We start from the raw sequence: 8,376 nt of genomic DNA, 5'->3' as shown, positions 1-8,376 counted from the left end.
AAGGACAATGCTGAATGGGTTGTCCGAGAATGTTCACCTTCCTAATACAAAAAATAAAAAATAAAAAATAAGAAAAAAAATCAAATGGGTGACAAAGTTTTCAATTTACTTTCTGCTCACCCAAATTTGTCATCTTCCTCATTTGATTGGAATTGGGAATTGAGCTTACTGTTTGTTTGTTTCAAATCTCATATATATATATATATATATATATATATATATATATATATATATATATATATATATATATATTCAAGTAATTTTCTATAGTGTTGTAATTCGAAAAAGTTTATCTCAGTCGTATATTTATCTTGACATTGTAAATCGTACAACTGTCATTTATATTAACTTCGTTTTCTATAAATCCCTACACAACGAATGCATTTTTCTTATGAAATTTGAGTTTTAATTTTAATTTTATTAGTATTTGAATTTCAAAGATGTCTTTTTAAATTAAATTGATTAGATTCCTCAAATTACCAAAAAAATTGAAAAAAAAAATTGAAAAAAAAAACTGAAAACAAGAGAATTAGAGAATAATAATAATAATAATAATAATAATAATAATAATTATTATTATTATTATTAAAACAACGACGACGACAACAACAACAATAACAGCAATAATAAATCTATGCCATAAATTCGGAGACCAAGGTTCGAACCTCGACGGCGGCAGTGTGGGAATTATGTCTAAAGTGGACAGATTCCTTGTGCACACTGGCATTTGACCCTGTCTACTAACCCATTGAGTCACCGTAATTTACATCCTCCCACATGCTCTGTCGGGTCGGAGTGTGGGGATTTTTAGGGTTGGGGATTCAACCTTTTGGGATAATAGGAGTACAGCCCAGGAAACAATTTTTTTTTTTTTTTTTTTTTGGGAGGGGGCGGGGCAAAACATACACAAAAGGTCAATTTAAAATTTTGAAAATATTTTTTTGAAAAATAACTTCTAGAAATTAATATATTATTGATAAATATCTTAATTTTATGGTCTTTGGCTGAAGGTTAAAAAATTATATTTTTTGTTTGGCTGAAAGTAATGAAATTGCATTTTTCTTTTTGGTTCATTTTCTTGAATAATAATAATAATAATAATAATAATAATAAGAATAAGCGGTGGTGGTGTGTTAATGATATGGTGGTGCAGTGGTGATGGTGATAATCGTAATAATAATTTAGAAGTGTGCATGAAGAGATATGATAGAGAAGAGAGAAATGATAAAATAAATCATGATTCTAGAAAATGTCTTCCAACTGAAAATATGAAAATAAGGCTTTTTTGTCAATTTGGACCTTTATTTCATTAAGCAGAATGAATCTTTTCTTTTATCTTTGATGAGCTTACACAAGAAAATCATTTTTCATATCTCCAAATGAACCCTAAAAGATGTTATATTACAATAGCTAAATAATTTTTAAAAATGAGTTAATACCTCCAATGGTCATTCGAGTACTAATGATTTACCAGCTATGGTCATTCGAGTTTTAAATGACTTCCAATGGTCCTCCATATTTTAAAAAATAACCACCCGTTGTCCTAATTTTAAAAAAAAATTTGAGTTTAAAATGACTACGAGACGTCCTAAAAGGACTACGGGCAGTTATTTTAAAAAACATGGAGGACCATTGGAGGCCATTTAAAACTCGGATGACCATAGCTGATGAATCGCTAATACTCAAAGGACCATTAGAGGTATTAACTCTTTTAATTAAAAATTAAATTTTCTGTTGAAGTAATTCTTTCGTACATCTGCGTATTTTTGCAACATAATGACGTATTTATCTGTCATCAATTCATTAATTAAAATATTATGTTGGGAGCATTCACCAATTCTTCCAACAATATTCAAATAACTCATCTGTGATGATAATGATGATGAGAGCTCCACACTAGGAGGAAGAGATATCTATTATTGCTTCTTTTTGGATCATTTCTACAATGTGTATGACGGTATTTATAGGTTTAGAATCATAATAAATAAATAACATTTATACAAGAATAAGAGAAATGTCTACGCTAGCTAGATTAGTGTGTCGCTTGATAAAAGAGCTTTGTTGCTTTGGCTAAGTGGTAGGGAGTTTGTTTTCCATGCAAAAGGTAAGAGGTTCAAATCTTAACTTGGAGGATATCTATATTTATTTGTTCTATTGTAAGTGTACAAGTTTAATTTAACGTCTATTTTGAAGAATTATTCGAAAAGAATTCATAATTCTGAAAAAAAGATGGGATCCTAATTATAAGGATCAAGGTATTGTGAAGAATTCAAAAAACCAAATGTGAAGATGGGGTCCTAATTATAAGGATCAAGGTGATGGGTTAATCCTTGCTATAAAAATAAGTCATCCTATTATGGAAATTGACCAAAACACTGAACTGCACAGACAGTACCTGGAATAGCTGAAGCTTCGCTTGAAGATTCTCATGGCATGCACGGTTCAGTCCTGAGTAGGTGTTAGGAAGGGTTGTGGTAGTAATTAGAGCATCCACATCAGTGGATATTATGGAGATAATGTCAGATGAATTATCTTGGGTGGAGATAATAACAAATGTGGGGTGGGGTTATTTGTGAAAATAATTGTTCTGCAAATTCAAGCATAATGTCAGAAAAAAAAAAAGAAAAAAAAAAAGAAAGAACACTGGCGCGTGCAATGCACGCGCCCGTGTAGCGCGTCAGGCGCGCTAACAGCGCGCCTGACACGACAGGTTTTTATTATTTTTTTTTTCCAATTTTTGTTTTGTTATTTTTTTTTCTTGTTTTTTCCTCTCCCCTCCCACCTTCTCTTTCCTAATCACTCTTACATTATCTCTCAAATCTTCCCAACTAATGTGGATGCTCTTAAGGGCTGATAGCCATTTGTACTTACCTTTTGTATAACTCCTTGGTGAACATCTATAGTGGATTGGGTAGACGTGGGTTGCCCCGCAGACGTAGGAGAAGCGCTCCGAACTGTGTAACAATTCTCTGTGTTCTTATTTTATTTTATGCTTTCAAGTTCAGTTATTTACATTTGATTAAATAACCTGATTAATGAACACGATTGTTGCATAAATTAAAATCAAGTAGAATTCTAAGGTTCATCTTGTATTCGATCAAGATTCACAGTGCAATTTCATGTTTCATAACACTCCCTTTGGTTGTTCAAAGGAGGAATATTATATTGGAAAAATTTTGGTTAAGGAAAATAGAGTACAATAATATGCTCCATTGTGAATGATATCATCACTTAAGAAATGTGTTTTATTCCATCTCCCATGGATTAGAGAATTGAATGATTTCAGTTACGATAGAATTGAGATTACAAAAGTATATCCGTAACCAATCTCTAACTACATACTCCTGACAACTAGGCTACACTAAGTCAGCTACAACTAACACCATATAATTACAATCATATATTAAAAGTAATGACAATAATAATAATAATAATAATACTAACACACCCCCTCAAGCTCAAGGTTGGTGCAACACAATATTGAGCTTGTCCCGTAGAGCAGCAAAGCGTGGAGCTGGAAGCGGTTTGGTGAAGATGTCAGCAAGCTGATCCGTAGTAGAGATGTAGTTGACAACAAAGTCCCCAGAAGCCACCTTGTCTCGAACGAAATGATAGTCAATCTCAACGTGTTTCGTATGTGCATGAAAACCGGATTTGCACATAGATAAGTTGCCCCAAGATTGTCACACCATAAGGAAGCAGGTTCACCAGAGTGTAGTCCTAATTCCTGTAACAAAGAAACAACCCAAGTGACCTCAGCAGATACGTCAGCTAGAGCTTTATATTCTGCCTCTGTGGAGGGCCGAGCGACGGTGCGTTGTTTCTTGGATAGCCAGGAGATGAGATTAGAGCCCAAGTAGACAGCACACCCACTTATACTCTTCCAGTCAATAGGACATCCTGCTCAATCACAGTCCGAATAAGCCTGTATGTGAGTAGTAGATGATGGCGAGAACCGTAACCCTAACGAGAGTGTTCCCTTAATGTAACGGAGGACACGTTTGACAAGTCCCCAGTGTTCGGTAGTAGGTGGGTGCATGAATTGACATAGTATATTGACCGAGTACGCAAGATCCGGCCGTGTGATGGTGAGATACTGCAGAGTGCCGACCACACGCCGATATTGAGTCGGATTCTCAAACGGCTCATCAGATGGTATGACTGACTTCGTAACAGTTGCTGGTGTAGCAAGAGGCTTGCAGTCAACCATTCCAGCCCGTCCTAAGAGATCAGTCATGTAACGCCGTTGCGAAAGGATAATGCAATCACCGTCCACAATGGTTTTTATACCCAAGAAGAAATGCGGAGCCCCCAGATCTCGGATTTTGAAAGCTGTTGCAGGCCGTTGCAGTAGAGAGGTAACCAGGGCGGCGTCATTTCCCATCATGATAATGTCGTCGACATAGACAAGTAAGAAAACTCGGGAATCCCCAGTCGTGTAGTAAAACAAGGAGACATCTGTTTTGGAGGATTTGAAACCTGCAGACAACAGAAAATCATGAAAACGCTTGAACCAGGCGTGTGAAGCATGTTTCAAGCCATATAGCGAACTCTGTAGAAGACACACATGTCCAGGATTGGTCGGATCCTCATATCCCGGGGGTTGCTTCATGTACACAATCTCTGCCAGGTGTCCGTTCAAAAAAGCATTGTGAACGTCAAGTTGGCGTAGCGTCCACTGTTTGGACACCGCAAGAGAGAACAGCATGCAGATTGTAGTAGGTTTAACCACCGGACTAAAGGTGTCAAAGAAATCTTCTCCGGCAACCTGATTAAACCCTTTAGCAACGAGGCGCGCTTTGTAACGCTCCACCGTGCCATCCGACTTGCGTTTGGTGCGAAACACCCACTTACACCCAATAATGTTCATGTGAGACTCAGGAGCAACAAGACGCCATGTATGATTATGGAGTAGAGCATTGAACTCCTGATCCACTGCCTCACGCCAATGCGGGTGACCCACGGCTTGAGAGTAGCACGTTGGGTCAGTGGTGACAGTTAAGGCTTGAAATGGCTCATCCGTGCCCTTAGTCATATGACGAAGGCGCATGACATGGTCCCTACTCAGTGGTGCAGCCCTGGTTCTGCGGGTCTTAGCGGGCGCCGTGTGAGTTATAGCCAGTGGAGGTGGCTCCCGTGCTAGTGGTACGGGCTCAGGCTCGGCATGACGCGGTGCCTCATTGGGCGCCACCACCAGTGGAGCAGCAGGTAAAACTATAGGACCAACAGCCGAAGGTAAAGCGGGCGGTGATGCCTCAGCAGCTATGTGTCCTGTAGAAAAGGGAAAAATAGTCTTGTCAAATCAGACATGACGACAGACATATGTTTTCCCACTTGCCAGGTCAATGCATTTGTATCCCCTAAAGGTAGGTGGGTAACCTAGGAAGACACATGGTGTGGCCGGTATTCTATCTTATGCTTGTTGTAGGGGCATAGATATGGAAAACACCGACATCCAAAGACTCTAAGAAAAGTGTGTGGTGGTGGTATTTTGAAGAGACGAGTGTAAGGGTTTCAAAATTTATAGCTGATGAAGGCAAATAATTAATTAAAGAGGTAGCTGTTTCAAAAGCATAGTCCCAGTAATGTTGGGGAACTTTGCCTTCAGCTAATAAGGTGAGACCTATTTCAACAATGTGCTTGTAATAAGGTGAGACCTATTTCAACAATGTGCCTGTTTTTACGTTCTACCCGCCCGTTTTGTTCATGGATATAGGCACAAGACTGGCGATGATTTATACCAAGTGTTTGGAAAGTGGTGTGTAACTTGATAGAGCGCGAGAATTGTCACTCTACCAACACACGAAACAACTCAAAAATTTTATATATGTCAGATTTTATCCGTAATGGATAAAATCAACAGAAACGTGAAAAATCGTCTACAAAAAGTACGAAATAGCGAAAACCATTTGTAGACATTACAGGTGATGGGCCCCATATATCTGTATATACTAAGTCTAGTACATTTTCACTAATATTGGGAACCTTATCTAATTTAAACCTTGTGGATTTGTCAAGATGACACGCAACACACGACTCCGTGGGTTCGGTTTTATTTGGGATGACCGGGCACTTTGGCAGAACTTTATTGAGAAGTTGTTTATGCGGGTGACCAAGCCTGCGCTGCCACACCGTGGGAGTGGCCCGGGAATTGACGAACGCTAGATGACACCGGGAGACCGAGAGTTTATACAAGCCGCTAGTGGTGGGACCCCTAAGCAGAATTGCCTTGGTTGTGGAATCCTTCACAAAAAAACAATTAGCATGAAATTCAACAAATACATTGTTTTCAGAAGTGAATTTTTGCACGGATAACAACGGAACTGACAAAGATGGCACATGTAATATATTTGATAAAGATAAAGGTTTAGAACTAGACGGAAGGGATGCATGACCGACACGTGAGTTCGCCAAACCTGCGCCATTACCAACACGCAAGACATCGGAATCGGTGTACTCGTTCGAGTGACTCATCATGCCTGCATCCGGTGTCGTATGGGCAGTCGCCCCAGTGTCCGGGTACCATGCATCGGACGGAGCTGCGGTGGATGGCATTGACGGAGCGTCTCCGGAGATTGCAACATGGGCCTGCGCCGGCGGTTGTGTATTATAACGCTTGAAGCAGTACACCGCCGTGAGACCTGAAAATTTGACATCTAGGTGTTCCACGGCCGCCCCGATTCTGCCTGCCACGATTGCCACGACCACCACGGCCTTGCGGACTGGAGGACTGCCTGCCGCCGCTGCCACCATGCTGCCCACGACCCGAGCTAGCATACATGGCCGTGAGACTGCCGGCAGGGTCACTCGCCGTCGGATAGTCATCCACGAGTATAAACTCGTGGTCCTGGAGATGGTCGGAAAGGTGCGCCAGCGTGACCGGAGAACCCGACGCCTTGAGGGAGGCTGCCATGGCTTTCAATTCCGGCCTCAATCCCCTAAAAAATATAGAGGTTCTGCTCCATGAGGGATAATGGTCGGTCGGCCTGAGCTAGGGCCTCCACGAGAAGCTGTGCGCGGCCTAGGTACTCGGCGGTGGAGAAATGGCCTTGCCGTAAAACCTGGAACTGCCCCAAGAGGTTGAGGCACCGAGCTTGGCTGGAGGATCCGAGGGCACTTGTAATGGAGTCCCAAACTGCGGCGGACGTCTCTTTGCCGACGCGAGATGGAGAACTTCATCCTCCTTGGAGGAACCCAAAAGAGACAAGATGGACTAGTCCTGCTTCTCCCAAGCCTCGAAGGCCGGATTGGGAACGAGCGAGGCAGTTGCGTTGGAGGAATCATCGGCAAAAGGTGCAGCAATGGTAGCTGGTGAACACGGAAAGCTCCCATCAACATATCCGAGCAACTCCTGGCCGCGGAGGAATGGAATCAATTGCGTACGCCAAAACAAATAGTTTCTGTTCGTAAGCTTCATGATCACAAAATGATGAGCAACGGAGAGAGCATTCGCGCCTGCCGGAGATGGATTGCCGGTGGCGGAAGCAGTCCAGTCGGAAGAGCTGGACGACATGATCAGAAGTAGTCCGGTCGGAGAATAGTTTGGCTGGTGGTGTTTACGGGTAGGAGGGGGAATTTTGCGGTGTGGAGGAGGAGAGAGAACCGATACCTGACTGATACCAGATTAGATAATTAAATGATTTCAGTTACAATAGAATTGAGATTACAAAAGTATATCTGTAACCAATCTCTAATTACTCCTGACAACTAGGCTACACTAAGTCAGCTACAACTAACACCATATAATTACAATCATATATTAAAGTAATGACAATAATAATAATAATAATAATAATACTAACACCATGATGTATGTTTTATTCCATCTCCCATGATGTATCATTTCTTCAACTGGGCAATACATGTTGTATTGTCTTCATAGTATGTCTTCAACTGGGCCAAATCGTGAAGTTCATACTCATGACTTGTTAAAAACCTCGCTAGAAAAACACTGTGGAAAAAACCTAATCGAGGGAAAAAGAGTACATGATATATGTCAAATTATGTGTTTTCTTTCTAAAATTGAACATAACCATCATTTTACATTGTCCAATTTATCCTTTTGACATTTTCAAATTTCTAGGCAATTAATGAGGTTAGTATAATTGTACTTTGTATAAATGACACCTACTTCTAAGGGGCATAATAAATTTCACTTTTAACAAAAATTAAATTAAGTGTTACTGCTTAATCAATATTGAATTTTTTTTCAAAAAAAAAATCAATATTGAATTTATAAATTTAATTTATTTTAATATAAAAATTGTTAGGACATCATTTTTATTATCGATTATAACTATCTACAACAATATTCATTTTTTACAATTACTTTTACTAGAAGTTTAAAATACTCATTTTGATTCTATCAAAAATAAT

The sequence above is a fragment of the Ipomoea nil genome, unplaced genomic scaffold (genome assembly GCF_001879475.1).
Source record: "Ipomoea nil cultivar Tokyo-kokei standard unplaced genomic scaffold, Asagao_1.1 scaffold1993, whole genome shotgun sequence".
Lineage (NCBI taxonomy): Eukaryota > Viridiplantae > Streptophyta > Magnoliopsida > Solanales > Convolvulaceae > Ipomoea > Ipomoea nil.
Note: the sequence above shows the minus strand (reverse complement) of the source record.